This window comes from Dermacentor silvarum, chromosome 9 (assembly GCF_013339745.2).
Source record: "Dermacentor silvarum isolate Dsil-2018 chromosome 9, BIME_Dsil_1.4, whole genome shotgun sequence".
In the NCBI taxonomy this organism is placed as follows: domain Eukaryota; kingdom Metazoa; phylum Arthropoda; class Arachnida; order Ixodida; family Ixodidae; genus Dermacentor; species Dermacentor silvarum.
This window is the reverse complement of record NC_051162.1, coordinates 64,682,773-64,698,353: the sequence shown is the minus strand read 5'-3', so window position 1 is coordinate 64,698,353 and position 15,581 is coordinate 64,682,773. Positions and strand designations below refer to the sequence as shown.

The following is a 15,581-nucleotide window of genomic DNA, read 5'->3' as shown; positions in this document are numbered from 1 at the left end:
GGATGATAATAGCCCGACCAGCGAACACGTGGAAGAGTTCGTACAAAGAGCCGAAGAAGCCCGCCAGCTTGCTCGGCATCGTATTCGGAGCCAACACCATACCGACACCCTTCGATACAACCAGGGTCGACGCGACGTCCATTACAATAGCGGCGACTGCGTGTGGGTCTGGACGCCCATCCGTCGCCGTGGGCTCTCGGAAAAGTTGCTCCGCCGGTATTTTGGTCCCTACAAGGTTACACGCCGCCTCAGCGACGTAACCTACGAAGTCGTCCCCTGCAGTTCCGACCCCGGTTCGCTCCGTCGTCGTCCTCGCGCTGAAGTTGTTCATGTAGTACGCATGAAACCATACCATGCGCGTACGTGAACGCCCAGATGCACTCGAGGAACTCCATTTCTTGTCATGGCTGAAAGAACTTTTTGACGCCACCGAGACGGTCGCTTTTCGCACGGGGGGCAATTGACACAATGATGTGGGGCTCACATACCGCGGGACGGCGCGCGCAAAGGTCGGCGCCATGAAAGACGACGAAGCGCGTAGGCTGCACGTTCTTCTTCTGGCCCGCCATTAAAGAGAAGCATCTATTTTTCAAGACTCCGTCTTCGATCTACGTTACAATATCATCGATATCTGATTGTCTTTCACGCGTTCCCTGAACTTTTTTTTCTGAAACTTTAGTCATGAATGTTCGTGAATGTTCGTGATATGCAATGCTCCACAATTTCTAGTTCTAATAATAAAGAATGAATGAATTAATATAAGCTTATGCATATGTTAGTGAGCCGTTCTTGTGTGTATGGCTGTTTGCACATGTCTTCCAGAAGTGTCATGTAAATATAAAGCAAGAACTACAGTTGCATGTTCACACGTGTGGGAATGTGCATATTATATAGGTTTTATTTTTTACAATAAAAAATGTGTTAGCATTTCTTGTCGATAGCTGAACTGTCTGCCTTTATGGAATGTATTTATTTTCGTTGGGGGGGGGGGGACTAGTCAAGCTGTCTGTTCCAGCTTTTCTTTCCCCTCACCTCCCCCATCACGCTGATGGAAAAGATAAAGGTTATCATTATTATTTTAAAAAAAGACGCCTACGCTGTTTCTCGCTGCCCGCTTCCTACGGCCCCACTTGATGCCTCTGCAATCGCTTCGCACGTCACCAGATTGACCGACACTAATACGGCTTCCTCCCTTGCCTCAATGTACCAACTGACTTTAGACGACGATCAGCCACTCGCCTCTCGTCAGCTGGCTGACCCGTACTGTCAACGCTTCATAAAAAACCTCTCTGGGGCCTCTCGTCCACCTAACGCGCTCCTCCGTCGCCAACTCGGGCACTTTAAGCTGGACGATGGCGTGCTGTATCGCTGCATTTACCATCCTGACGGGCAACGCTGGGTGCCAGTTGTACCACGCTCTCTTCGACTTCGTGTCCTCAACGCCTTTCACGATGATTTGACAGCTGGCCACCTTGGGTTCTATAAAACCTATGATCGCATTCGAAGTCGTTTCTATTGACCTGGCCTTTCGGCTAGCGTCACGAGATACGTCGGTTTCTGCTCTCCCTGCCAGCGTCGCAAACTCCCAACATCTGCTCCTGCCGGCCAATTACAGCCAATTCTGTTCCCCACATTCAAGGTTGTTGGGATTCGAGGGCATTCTAGGTTGTGGGGGATCGACCTTTACGGGCACCTTCCGGTCACTACTGCTGGCAAACAGTGGATAGTGACTGCCGCCGACCATCTGACGCGGTACGCTGAGACAGCTTCTGTGCTTACTGACACTGCTTCGGAAGTTGCTCACTCCGTTCTTGAAGCCATAATTCTACGCCATTGTGAACCTCATGTACTGCTCAGTGACCGTGGAAAGGCATTCCTTTCACATCTGCTAAAGGAAGTTCTGCGAGCCTCCGGCACGACCCACAAGACAGCTTCTAGCTATCACCCTCAGACTAACGGCCTGACCAAGTGGTTATTCAGGCCTTATATAGTCCTGGAACAGACTTCGCCTGTCAACTATCGCGTCACTCCTCTTGACGCCCCCACAGACCGCCGTTGCCGCGATACTGAGGTTGTCCACATCTCCCGCATGAAGCCCTTCACGCGGCGTGCCTCGACACCTTGACGGCCGGCCAGGATGGCCGCTGTCACGTGGGGGGGGGGGGGGATTAGTGTGCGCGTTTATTACGCACATCTTCCTCATCTGTATATTACCATCATAACACTTTGGTCTATCCTCCTCTTCGCCTGTCCATGTGATCATCCTTATCGCTTATGAGCTGCGCCGGTTCGCTGTCGAGCTCCCGGACCTAATAAACGTCGTCCCAACCGAGACGTCACAATACATCATTTTTTTACTGAAACACTAGTACCTGTTGTCCTGCTAGAACTGAGTTGAGATCTGCTGTCTGCCATAGGTAACGTAAGAAAACGCAAGTGTTGCCTCGAGTAAGGAATTTTCTCTTTATGTCTTTCAAGCAAGGCCGTCTAATGAGCTGCGTAGGTAATCACTGTTCGGGACTTTCGAGGGCCGGTAGGCAAGCAGTCTTTAATATTTCATCACATCTGACAGAGTGCAGCTGTGGAAGTATGCGACATGGCTAACATACGAGCCAAATTATACCCTTGTTATACAGACAGCCTAAACCGTGCTTAACGTAACCGCGGTTACGCATGTTACACGGGATACGAAACCGTGGTTATGCCGCTAATGGCGGTAACCGTCAACCGCGCTTGGCAAGCTAGAATATACTTGCTAGTGTGCCGACCACTCGCTCTTTCCAATGGAGGAGCGTGGCACCGTCTGCAATGAATGCCCACGGTGGCCGACAGGGGTCGCAGGAATACAGGTGGGTGCAGACTCCGCGTGTCGTCTGCTTGGCACAGCAGTTTCGCAGCGGTTGCGTCGATTTCTATGTTTGCGTTTTCAGTGTTATTACAGTGTTGCGTGTTTCCTCTTGGAGTTGTCAAACAGTGCGTACGTGGTTGTTGCGTTCCTGTGCCTGTCATTACGAGAACTATGTGGCGGCGGTGAAAAAATGGCGAAGCCAAAGCGGCAGTGCAAGGAGTGGACCTGCTTTGTGCCGTCGCGTAGAAGTGGTTACCGCTCGAACAAAAATCGTGTATCCTAGTTCACTGCACCATCTGATGCCACGCGGCTAGCAGAATGGCAAGAATGATCAGAAGAACGGACAGAAGGCTCACGCCAACTGCTGTGGTTTGTGAAAAACATTTCGAAAGCAGTTTAATTGAAACCGCGTTCTCTATCACCGTGAACAGCGTTGTCCGCGAGATTCCCTGCGATAAACCACGCCTGAAACCCGACGCCATACCCACGATATTTCCTGAGTATCCTAAGCACCTTGTGCCTAAAGTGCCAGCAAAAAGAAAAACAAGAAATCTGTGCGAACAGGATCTAGAGCTTCCAGCAAAGCGGCGCAGGTGTGCCCATTCAAATGCCTCTGAGTTGTGCTCAGCCGTTGAGAGTGCCGAATCAGAGAGCCTCCAAGGATGTGGTGACCACCTGAATACTGCTGTACCTGAAGAGTGCACCCCGCGCTGTAGCTCTGAACTAGCAAGCGCGCAAAATGATGAAGCTCAGCGCCTACAAACCACTTGTGAAATTCGCCACCCGTTCTGCGACGTCTCTATTCCGGTCTCTTGGAAGAAAGTACCATCTCCGCCAGTAGAATCAGTAGCTTACGCTTATTGTGAAGCCGAAGTGAATAACTTCGCCACACTTTTCATTGAGAAGATGGTATCGTTCGAAAAGCCTTTGCCTGGACGACAATCAGTGATAGCCACGGTGTACCTGAGAGGAAGGGAGAAGTCGAAACAAGTCCTCAGAACTCGCGATAAGTCCGAATCTCTGATTTGTGACGTTTCCTTAACAGCTTTTTGTGGTGGATGCGGCCTAAAGCCTGCTTCAAAGAATCACACTTTCTACAGAGACCTGTGTTTTGCGGAAAAATGTTCGTTATCTACGCAGTCTGATGGGGAGTCTTGTGTTTTCTGCAAGTACCAAAGAATTCTGGCTCAAAACCAAGCCTGCAGGAAAAAGAAAAGGCCAAAGGCAAGCGCAGGAAAGCATGGTGAAAAGAAACACCGTAAGAACATTTCTCGCAATTTGTCGAGAACCAAGAAACGACTTGCAGCTGCAAAAGAACAGGTGGCACACATGAAAGAGCAAAATGAGGCTGTTAGGGAAGAAGCATTTGAGAGTAAAATAAATCTCTTCCCCCAAAACAGCAACTCGCTGTCAAGAGTTGTTTCCTTGTTGCAAGACAGAAGTCACATAAAGGCATGCGATACAATGATGAGTGGATTGTAGAATGCATGATGATGAAGATGCGCAGCCCGAAGTTATACGAACATCTCCACAGAGAAACCATTATGGTACTGCCCGGTAGAACATGCCTGCAAAGCTACCTGCAGTGCTTCAAGGGTGGCTTTGACCTCAGTGCCTATATTTTCAATGCCTAAACTGAAAAGTCGATGACCATGGATGTTTACAGTCGACACGCTGGCCTCGACATCGATGAGATCAAGCTTTCTGAACACCTAAATGTAAAATCAGCCGGTGAGTAAAGCCTAAGTACAAATTCTTGCAAAGTCCTGCGTACATGACGAAAATGTGATGTTCTGTTAATCGCTACGATTTTCCTCAAACAAAATGTACGATCGAAAGCCAATATACCTAAGATGTTGCTTTTTATTGCGATATCAAATATATGACCACGTACTCGAGGTAAATTTTCGCCACCGCTGTAATGTTCTGCTTAAAGTTTAAGTGCGTTAAGATCCTATCACACCCCGAGTGCCGTATGCTGTGAGTGCGAGGATGAGCCGAAAATGATAATGGTTTGATGCACACTTTCTTCCCGTGCGCTCAATGTTGGAGCTCACGTTATTAAACGCGAGCTTGGGGCGGGGGTGGCAGGTGAGGGTGCGTCTGCTCCTCTAGCCGGGCCGGGGCTGCGCATGGATCTGCGCCGTATCTTGGAGGCTATATGCGGCGGCTGCATAGCCTAAGGGTGAGCCGAGATGGCTCGTGGCTACATAAGAGCTCTCTGTTCCCGCGCGCCTAGAGTTGGAGGTCAGGTAATCTCAATTTCCGGAAAGGTGGTGAAGCGAAAGGCAGCACGAAGCGTTCCCTCCCCGCTGCTTGTGACAGTGAATGTTCGTGGTCATCGAGTGATATCCGTCCAAGAAGTGCCTGTGCATACGCGACACCGCTCTTGTAAATTTAATTATAGTTTACTGCAACCTACATGGCCGATAAAACTACGAACCTTCATACTTCGTGTAGTTGTTTAACGCTTTACCGTCGCTATAAAATTCGTCGCTTTTCATGTGAAACTGTCACTTTAACATTGCTTTACAACGATTGATATATTCTAACCTTTTTTGAAAGATGTCAAAGTAAAACTGGATGTTCCTCCTGCGCTTCTCTTTTACTATTAAGGCCACATTGAAGGCTTTGTCGACCTCGGGGATCATACACCTGCAGACCAGAAGAATGTGCTGGCAGACCATGGCATGGTTGTTCTGTTTCAGCCATTTACTGGTAAGCTGATTTATGTTTCTTTTTTGCTTCTCAACCATATAATACGCAAAGTGTTTGCTCTTAGAAAATAGTTATACCTTTGTGCAGGAAACTGGACACAAACTCTTGGCACTTTTGCCTCCAAGGGCAATGTGAAATCCGCGGCACTGGCGAAAATCATTGTGGAAACGGCTGTCCTTGTTGAAAAAGCTGGTCTCTTTGTAGACTGCATAACATGCGACGGCGCCAGCTGGAACAGGAGCATGTGGCGGCTATTTGGAATACCGGGTGAGATTTTATTGGAGAGTAATGTGTTAAGTTGTTCTTACAACGTGGTGCTACTGCAGCACACGGTTTACGATTTTTACAAGTTGTGATAAAGTAATGACCAGCGTGGGCGTAGTGACTCTTGTGTGGCGCTGCTAAGCCCGAGAGCGCGGGATCAAATCCCTGCCGCGGCCACTGCATTTCGATGGGGGCGAATTTGAATATAAAAATTCACAGCATATCCACGGGGTGAATGATGATGAGTGGGCGAAGCTCCGGAGGGAATCATCGGATCTCCCGCTTAAGGGGACGCTAGCACAAACGCGTTAGAAACGTGCAGTACTCTCTAGTAAGGGGGAGGGGCCACAGCGTCTTACCTCCGAGCCGAACGATGACCCAGTTCTATGCCTCGTAACTGTTCGCCGCAGTAAAAATGCATGTGACGAAAACACAATGGCGTCAACTCAAACACCGAGTTCATTGGGATAAGCCCCCTCTTTTTTACCCACGCTTGTCGTATAGCTTGTCGTATACTCGCAGACAACTTTCCGTGGCAATGAAGGGAATGCTATGCAGCCTAAGCGCTCACAAGTGAGAGCACTTATGAAAAAAAAAATCACAGCATATCCACGGGGTGAATGATGATGAGTGGGCGAAGCTCCGGAGGGAATCATCGGATCTCCCGCTTAAGGGGACGCTAGCACAAACGCGTTAGAAACGTGCAGTACTCTCTAGTAAGGGGGAGCGGCCACAGCGTCTTACGCAGCCATTTACACATGCCGGAACGTGCACCGCGTTTGCCGACGCCATCACATGACTGCTGACAGAGTATACCCCCCCCCCCCCCGTATTCATAAACGCTCCTCGACTTGAACTTGACTTGCCACCGCTTTGGGCAGCGCGTTCGAAACGCGTTGAAGGTAAGGCGGAGAGGCCACAGCGTCTTACACCAGCTTCTTACACGGGCCGTAACGCGCTAGCACAAACGCGTTAGAAACGCGCTAGAGACGCGGCCTTTCGTTAATGTTGGGTATTTATTGCCATCGTGGTGCGTGTGTCCACGTCCGCTTCGTGGCGTAGTGGGCTAACGCCGCGCGTTCGGAAGCGAGGGGTCCCTGGTTCGATTCCGCGCTACGGACACAACTTCGGAATTTTTTTTGTCATTTTTCTCAGATTGGTTACACACTACTACTACGACGACGACGACGGAGACGAACGGGTGCCGCTATAAGGAGCTTCGCCCCTAAAAACGCCAGTGTACTGAGCACTGGGTGCCCGTTAAAACACCCAAGGTGGTCAAAATATTCCGTAGTCCGGTCCCCCCCTACCGCGTGCTTCATAATCAGATTGTGGTTACGGTAGGTAAAACCCCACAATTTAATTTGTAAAATAAAGTAATGATTGTTCCTTCTCGGTATATTTTTCTTTCTTCTTTTTTTTTACAAGGTTCTGCAAGCCACGTCCGGAGCAGCACCCACTCGATCCGAAGAGGAAGCTGTTCTTTGTGTCGTATTTTCCACACTTAATAAAAAACGTGACAAATGGATTTGTTGCAAAAGGATACCTGACACCAGCTGGACATGTCCACAGTGGTATTGTTCAATTAGTTTTCGAAGCATATCTGGAAAGTGTTACACTAAAGGTGATGCCGAGCATTAGTAATTCCCACATTAAGCCGAACTGTTTCGAAAAATGAAGGTGGACATCGCATTTCAGCTCTTCAGCAATCAGGTCATCAAAGGGCTTTTTGTGTACAGGGAGCGCATTGAGTCTTCGTATACGACTCTGCCACCGACTGTAGATTTTGTGAGAGAAATGAATCGCCTGATTTCTGTCATGACATCACGGACAAGCGAAAAGGCGCTCAAGCCTGGCAGTCCAAACATGCACTTTTTGAAAGGGCTTCTTGAGTATTTGCATGAGTGGGAGCAGCATGCAAAACAAGCTGGTGGTGGTTTTCTTACTCGAAGCACAGCTTCTGGACAAAGGGTTACCATCAAGAGTACCCTTGATCTGTTGTCCTACCGGACATCTACCCTAGGCTTCAAATATATTTTAATGGCCCGTTTAAGCCAGGATAAGCTAGAAAACCTTTTCAGTATAATTAGACAATCATCAGGGTGCAACGATCACCCAGCAGTTTCGCAGTTTCTCGTGATTGTCAAGTTACTGGCATTTTATAATCTAGCCAAACCACCCAGAGCCCTGCAGACATAGTCAAGGCAGTGCTGAATCCAACTGAGTTGTGCGCAACAATGGGCAGGAGCCTTCTGGACAGGATAGAGGGCCTTCTTGACCGCGGAAGTATCAGTGAAGCTGACGATGTCATTCAATCTCTCGTGGGCTGTCGTGAGCATGAAGCGTACACAGAAAAAAAAGAGCAATAGTGCTTTGATCTACTATACTGCAGTTGATGTTGCACGAAAGATCATTGCCAAAAATGATTGTCCCCAGTGTGCAGGCTCCCTTTGCGTAAGTAAAGCTGAATCTAGTGCCGATGCCGCTTCATACTTCACTACCCATTTTGATAACGGAGGCCTTGCCTATCCTAGTCAGAACTTGTCAACCGCTGTAAAGGCCATGGAAGATGTTTTACTGTGTTTTACAGTAAAAACAAGCTACATGAAGCGAATCTAGCTAAATTTTCAAGTCAGCTCCAGACACTGGCGTTTCGTCAAGTAGCGTGCCCAGAGCGTGAAAAAGCAGCTTTGACAGCAGTTGTAACGTTCTATGTTCTCTTGAGGTTTCATTTTTTTGTAAAAGGCATCAGCAAAGAGAGGGAAGTGTGAAGGGAACGGCAGAAGCTCCATAAACTGCGTCACTGCCACTAGATCTATCTTCTTTATGGATGTTTGCATTATTTCATCTAGTGATGTATTGTGCCTATGTTTGAGTGTTGTTACGTTTCAATGAACTATTTGATACTTTAAATAAAAGCTCTAGTTACCACTTTTGTTTACGTATATTAGACATAAAAAAGAATGAGTTTACCAGGTATAAACAATGTATAGTACACAGAACATGAGCAGTCAGTTTTGCAGGTCAATATAACCTTAGCATTACTTTACTTTATTAGAGTAAAGTAGCCTAAAAATCACCTTTAAAAATTTGCGCTGTCACTAAAATACAAATTCCGTTTACCCTTCGCAGCATAGAAGCACTGCAGGTCCAACGCTCGAAGCCCAGCTGAGCTAGTATAAGCTTCTCACGCAAGCAGCAAGCAGTACCTAGGCCTTCTTATAGTCAAAAGAAACCCTAAATTAGAAATCACCCTCCCACATGAGAACTTTACTACTCCCACGGCTTTATAAATACAAAAAGCGCAGCAGCCCCCTTGTGAATACGCGGCGGTCTATGAAGAGCGGGCGGCGCCACGGCACCCACCCGCACTGCAGCGCTGCTAGTGGCAGCCGCCGACATTCATTGCAAATGGTGCCACCTGGAAGGCCGCGGTCGGCACACTAGCCAGTATATTCTAGGCACTAAAACCTCGATTTACTGTATAACCGAGGAAATGGCCGCTTCCTTGGAGGAAGGCTGCACGCCGGCGCCGGTACGCGAAAAACGAATTATCTGGTGAGCTCCCGATACAGCGAGCCTCATTAGGCTTTGGGAAGACAGGCTGAGTCAAGTGCGTGGCACGACACGCAATGCAAAAGTGGACGCTTGGATTACGGCAGATTTGAATGCCGGAGTGCCGTCCGACGTAGAGCATTTCACAACAATGCAAGTCCGTCCGGCTGAAGATGGAAAATTTGAACTAAAAGTATAGGTAAGTACAATGCAATGGCACATATGGTATCTTTCGCGGGTTGTCGCTGTATCTATTCGCAAATAACATACGCCAGGAGCTGATTCTTTAAGCGGTCAAACGGAACGTGCACAACTGGATGTTTTGCTTTTGCGAGAGGAAGCTTTAGCTCCGGTGGTCCTATGTAAATACATGTAAAAGGAGAATTCGTTTTTCTCGGCAACCGCTGCACGAAATTTAATTGAAGTCTGTTGCATTTAAAAGAAAAACTTCAAATCTAGTGACTGTTGGTTTCAAATTTTCGTATTTACGTCGTCATTTTTTATTAAAAATTGACAAAAATGGCAAGCTTTCAGAAAATGATACTATCAAGTTTACAACTGTTAACTCAGCGATGAAAATGACATCACAATTCTGTGAATTGCCTCTAATAGTACATCTAAAGCGGACAAAATTGATATGTTACACTTGAATCTCAAAGAATTTAGTAATACGGAAATATAGCTTTTGCAGAACCTTTGGACACAACGTAATAAGTTCACGTAAGGTATAAATTGACATATCAAAATTTTCCGCTTTGAATGATGTAATGGATGCCTGTTTACAGAACCGCGTTATCTGTTCTCGATGCAGAGATACTAATTTGTAAACTTCGTGCTTCTATTGTTTTGGAACTTTCGAATTTCTTAAAGTTTGTTTAAAAAATTCAGGCCCTAAATTGAAACTCTGCTTCCTAACAGTCACTAGAATACAACTTTCTCTCCCAAATGCGTGTCTGCGTTTTACATTTATTTGAATAGGCAACGTCGGTGTTGGGCCCGAGCTAAAGCTTTGACCGCGGCAGAACAAAGCATGGTACCAGGCTGTTTCTGACAAAAAGGCGTTCTTTCGCCCTTAAGGCGAAGCGGTCATTGCGATAGCACTTGTCCAGATAGGTAAAGCAATTTATTAAGCAGTGCTGTGACAATTTATATGGTGCTAACCAGTGATAAACTAACCTGGTTGGTGTGACGCGCACAGGCAATTAAATAGATATTAAGCAATGCTGTGGCAATTCATATTGCGCTAACCAATCGTCCACTGATAAACTGACAAGGTTTGTGCAGCGCGCACAGCTTAATAGAAGGTAGCACAGGTAATAACTATGTGCCGATCTTTCCTCAGTGCATTGAACGTGTACTAATTATATGTTTTATTTGTTTAGGAAAATCAGACAAGAAGGCACATCAACTGGATCACAAGGCATTGAGTGGGATCATTACTGGAGCCTACACAAGTTCGTGGGTGCCCTGGCGATCAACGACGACATGTTGGTAGAAGAAAGTTTCCAGGTATCGTGCGTTGACAAAGTTAGAATGTGTGTACTACCCTTTTACCACTCTGAATAAACATTGTTAGCAATCTCAGCACGCAATGCAACACTATTCTTGCTGTATAACTAATTTTGGGTGATGTCCAGCTCAGGCACCATACAAAATGGTACACTGAACATGTAGGGCGTCACATTGCAAAATGTTGCTGATAGTCGTAATAATATAATGGCAAGCATGTGACCAGATTGAGTGTTATCATGGCATTAAAGTTGCAGCCAGCCATTTTTATTGCAATGGCATTGTTAAGTTGCCCATATTCACTTTGTTGAAAAGTGTACACGCTTGTATGTGCATGAGCAATTATGATTGTGTTAAACGCTATAGAAATCTTATGAATGTCCAGGCTGATGTAGTGCAAGATCTACCTGAAGGGTCAGAGCTGCTGGCCTCATGGAATGGCACCGTCTATACTCAAGCTAGTTCGGACAATGAAAATGCAAGTCAGAACATCAGTTCCAGCAACTTCGTCCCTCAGCATGGCAGCAGTGCCAGCAGCAGGGAGGCAGACACGCAGGATCGCGTTGCAGAGGATCAGAGAGCCACAAGCGGTGGGAGAAGGAAACGACCAGCCACCTCTGTTTTGCAGCAGCTGCTTGACTTACACAAGGAAGAGGCAGCCACTGCTGCGAAAGCAGCCAAGAAATCTAGAGAACTCATGAAACAAGGTCTAAAGCTCCAAACAGAATCGAATGTCATGCAAACTACTGTGGTGCAGTTAATGCAGCAACATTTTGCAGCAAGAGATAATAAATAACAAAAATTGCTTTGCAGCATGGTGTATTTATTAGTCACATATATTCAAATAGTTGTAGTCACAACAGAAAATATATGCAAATGCCAAGTTAATAATTTTTATTGCATGATAAATTAGCTTACAGAATTTCAAGCTATCTACAGATGAACAAATAGAATGTTACACTAGTATTAGTAATATAGATACACGCCCTACACATGACATACAATTTCATGGCACATACATTTCTTTCATGCGAAGTACACTGATAATGCAATTAGTTCACCTATTCGGAAACACGCACGCTCATTTGAAAATACAAAAAATCATGACACAAATTTAATTGCCTGTGGAAACATTCACACAGTTGAGCACACGAAAGTGACCTAGGAGACACAATTCACGGGATCCTTTGGGCCAGAAATGCTGCGGGAGCATTCAAACCTCTTCGGCACTTGGTGATGACCAACTGGCTGTGTGCTGTAGCTGAGGCCTGCTCTCATCGACGGGTCGAAAACGCTCAATCCAGTTTTTATCACATCTGTCACTCCGCTTTTCACAAATGTTGTTCAGCACACAGCATGCACGGACGATGCGCCTCACATTGGGGATGTCGTTTTCCAAGCCTTTGTGCAAAATTCTGAATCGTGCTTTCACACGACCGAAGGATTTTTCACTACTCGCCTAGCACTGGCACAGGTAATGATTAAATGTAAATGTCGGAGAGCCTACATCCCCTGCTTGTGCAAATGGCTTCATGATTTATTTCTTCAGCGGAAATGCCTGATTTGTGAGCAGGACAAGGCCCAACTGACACACCGTGGAACGTCTTTTTTTTTCAGCTGGAACAAGGCACTTGATAAAATCTTTGGAAGGCACGCACGACCTGTGGAATACATGGGCATCATGACTCCTTCCTGGGGTGCCCACATTTGTTAACATAAAATTATAGTTGTTGTCTACCACAGCCATAAGTATCATACTGTACCACCCTTTATAGTTGTAGTAGTCGCAAGCTTGTTGTTTGGGTGGACATACCTCTATGTGACAGCCATCTACAGCTCTCACACCTTGGGGAAATCCAGTCACTGCTGCAAACTGCCTCATGTGCTCCGCTAGCTCGTGTTGTTTTGGGAAGCGCACAAATCGAGGCTCTAGGCGATGAACGACCACTTCGCAAAACTCACGGAAGACAATGTTCACGGACGCACGGCTTACGCCGAATACGTTAGCTACCGTTCTGTCTTTCGCAGATGTGGCTAAGTGGTAAATCCGGATTGCTATCCCTTTCTCCAAAGGGATGGCTTTGCGTTTGTTGGTGTCGACGCGCCTCATTAACTCACACGCACCTAATACATATCGGAATGTGGTACGACTCACTCTAAAAGTTTCTCTGAAGGCTTCGTCTGAGAGATGAAGCTGTGTTGTCTCACACCAAGATGGACCCCGTGGGTACGACCACATGCGCCTTTCACGCGTGCACACTCGCGCACACACCACCATAAGACGTTTGCATCGTCTTTATGCTTTTCGTCGCTCAGAATTAAGCATTTCCACTTTTATGAAATTGTTTCGCTCCCGGATGCGCCGCTGTTGCAACAGCGCCTGTTGACCAGCGAGACACACCCAGAAAGTTGCCTCCTCTCTATCATTGGGTGCAGCATCAAACGCAGACTTGCTTGAAGCCATCGCCACTCATACATCACCAATAACAATAAATTCGACGGAAACAACCAAGCAGCCGCTCATACGTACAAGCGATGAGATTGTTGCAATACACTTGGCACCACTCGCCAGCATAACAAGAGCAATGTTGTAAGACTGTTTTTGCGTGCCGCCCAACGTGTGGCTATACTTAGTCATGTCCCGGAACAAACTAATCCAAGTTGTAGTCTTCGGCCCGTTGGGTGCACATTTTTACATAAAAACACGTTTTACATATACTGTGTTTCCCATAGCTAGCACAATTGGATACATAACTTCGGTCCGGTATTGACGGCATTAGTTCGTTTATTATTGCGATAGCAATTATATGGACACTCCAAAGCAGATTTCTGCCGTCGGCGTCGCCGTCGTCGTCGTCGTCGCCGTTGCCGTCGCCGTTGCCGTGAGGTTCCGTATGACGTCAATGGAGATGAAATCGTCGTCGCGCGCCGCCGAACGCTGTATGTGCGAGTGAAAGGGCGTGAGGGACGCGCTCTTTCACGGGGAGTGAACCCACGGCGGAGAACAAACGCGCGTTCTGCGCCGTGCTTCCTTAAGGGCTGCAGAAGTAGGCGTCTCTTTCCTCCTTTACAATCACCATATATGTAGAGCAAACGCGCCTTCTTCCGACGCGCGAAAGGCGGTGGGGGGGGGGGAGGGGGAGGGAAGGGAGGTGACGTTTAGCTGTGGCACCAAGTGCCTATTTATATCAGAGGCTCCTGCAACAGTCGGCAACGCCGCACGCATTTTGTGCGAACGCGGGCAAAACGCCGACGGCGTCGACATTAGTTCTGCCTGTTGCCGGTGCTGCTGCATGTCCAAGTTTATAGAGCTGATAAAGCTACTATCATTACTCCGTATAGCTCTCTACAAATTTGCTATCGCAATTGATGCTTCGCCTTTCAGGTGAAACTGCGACCACTTTTTCCACACGAGATGGCGATTGCTGCCCTAACCGAGGACGCTGGCGCGCCGTGTAACATCGGCCAACCGCGATTCACGATAACCGCAGTTTGCGGTTAACCGCGGTTGCTCGTAACTGCGGTTATATCGGCTATGTAACAAGGGTATAAGTCTGTCTTATTTAATACATTGACATCGTTGAGCGGTGATCTTATGGACGAAAATGCTAGACAGGGAGAAAAACAATTGCTTTCGTAGCTGAAAGAAGGCACTCATGCTAGTACACATAAAATGAGGCAGTTGCAGATGTGTTCTGCAACATAACAACCCTCAATGGCTTCTGAGTCAAGCGCTAGTGCTGCATCTTCTCTCTAAAAAATAGAGCAGCGTTCAACGTGCCATGGTGTCACATTTACTGTTCTGATCTGTTCCACACATTTGCCAGCATTCTGGCGCATGCTTTATTGCTTGTTACTTGTTAGACTGCTCTGGTAGCACGTATCGGAGTTCCATCAGCCATGTAGCCTATCTAGCACTGTAGTAAGATCATGCCAACTGTTTTTGTTCATGATTTCTTTGAAAGTGTGCTCAGTTCCACCAGAAAACTACAGCCATAGAATCAACACACAGTGACGTGACATTTTTGTACAAATATCACATGTCGAGAAATGTAAGGTACGAGCTGTTGCCCTCCTTCTGATTATAAAGAAAATTCAGTTGAACCTTTTCAGGGGTCAAGAAATTCTGTTGACTGAAACTTTACTATCACCGCATTGCTTGGATATTCAGAATCATAAAGCATACAGCTGCAGAATAGATTAAGAATTTTCAATTCTTTAGGGAGTTTTGTTAAGTTTACAGAACATGGACTTCATGCGAAAACTGACTACAGGAACATGTTTAACAAACAGAAAAACTGAAGGTTTCTGTCACTCGTTTGAACCGCCCGGCCAAAACCGATTCTACCGCCAGGCTAAAACCAACCAAGCTGCTAGCACTGGTGGCACAGGGTCATACACGTCAACATTATACAGCGCAAAAGAAACCTCATGCCCATTTGAGGCGAAATATAAGTACATAACCGTGATCCGCAGCGCTCATTTATTGAGAATACACATTGGACTGGTGTTTGCGTTAGTAAAAGAAAAATCAACGCGCTCTAAATGGTGTCGGAGAGACACTCCGCATTAAAAACAAGCCGACTGAAGCCACGGCTCTGTCACCGGCTTTAAGCCAACAGTAATAAAATATCCAAACAGATGGCGCGAGAGCAGAGCAAACGCGTGAAATTTGAATTGAATTCAG

General features: G+C 46.8%; 1 pseudogene; it reads left to right on the top strand.

The window, feature by feature from the left end:
- Nucleotides 1-3,038: 3,038 nt before the first annotated feature.
- On the top strand, nt 3,039-8,643 carry LOC119463635 (uncharacterized; annotated as a pseudogene).
- The last annotated feature ends 6,938 nt before the right edge of the window (nt 8,644-15,581 follow it).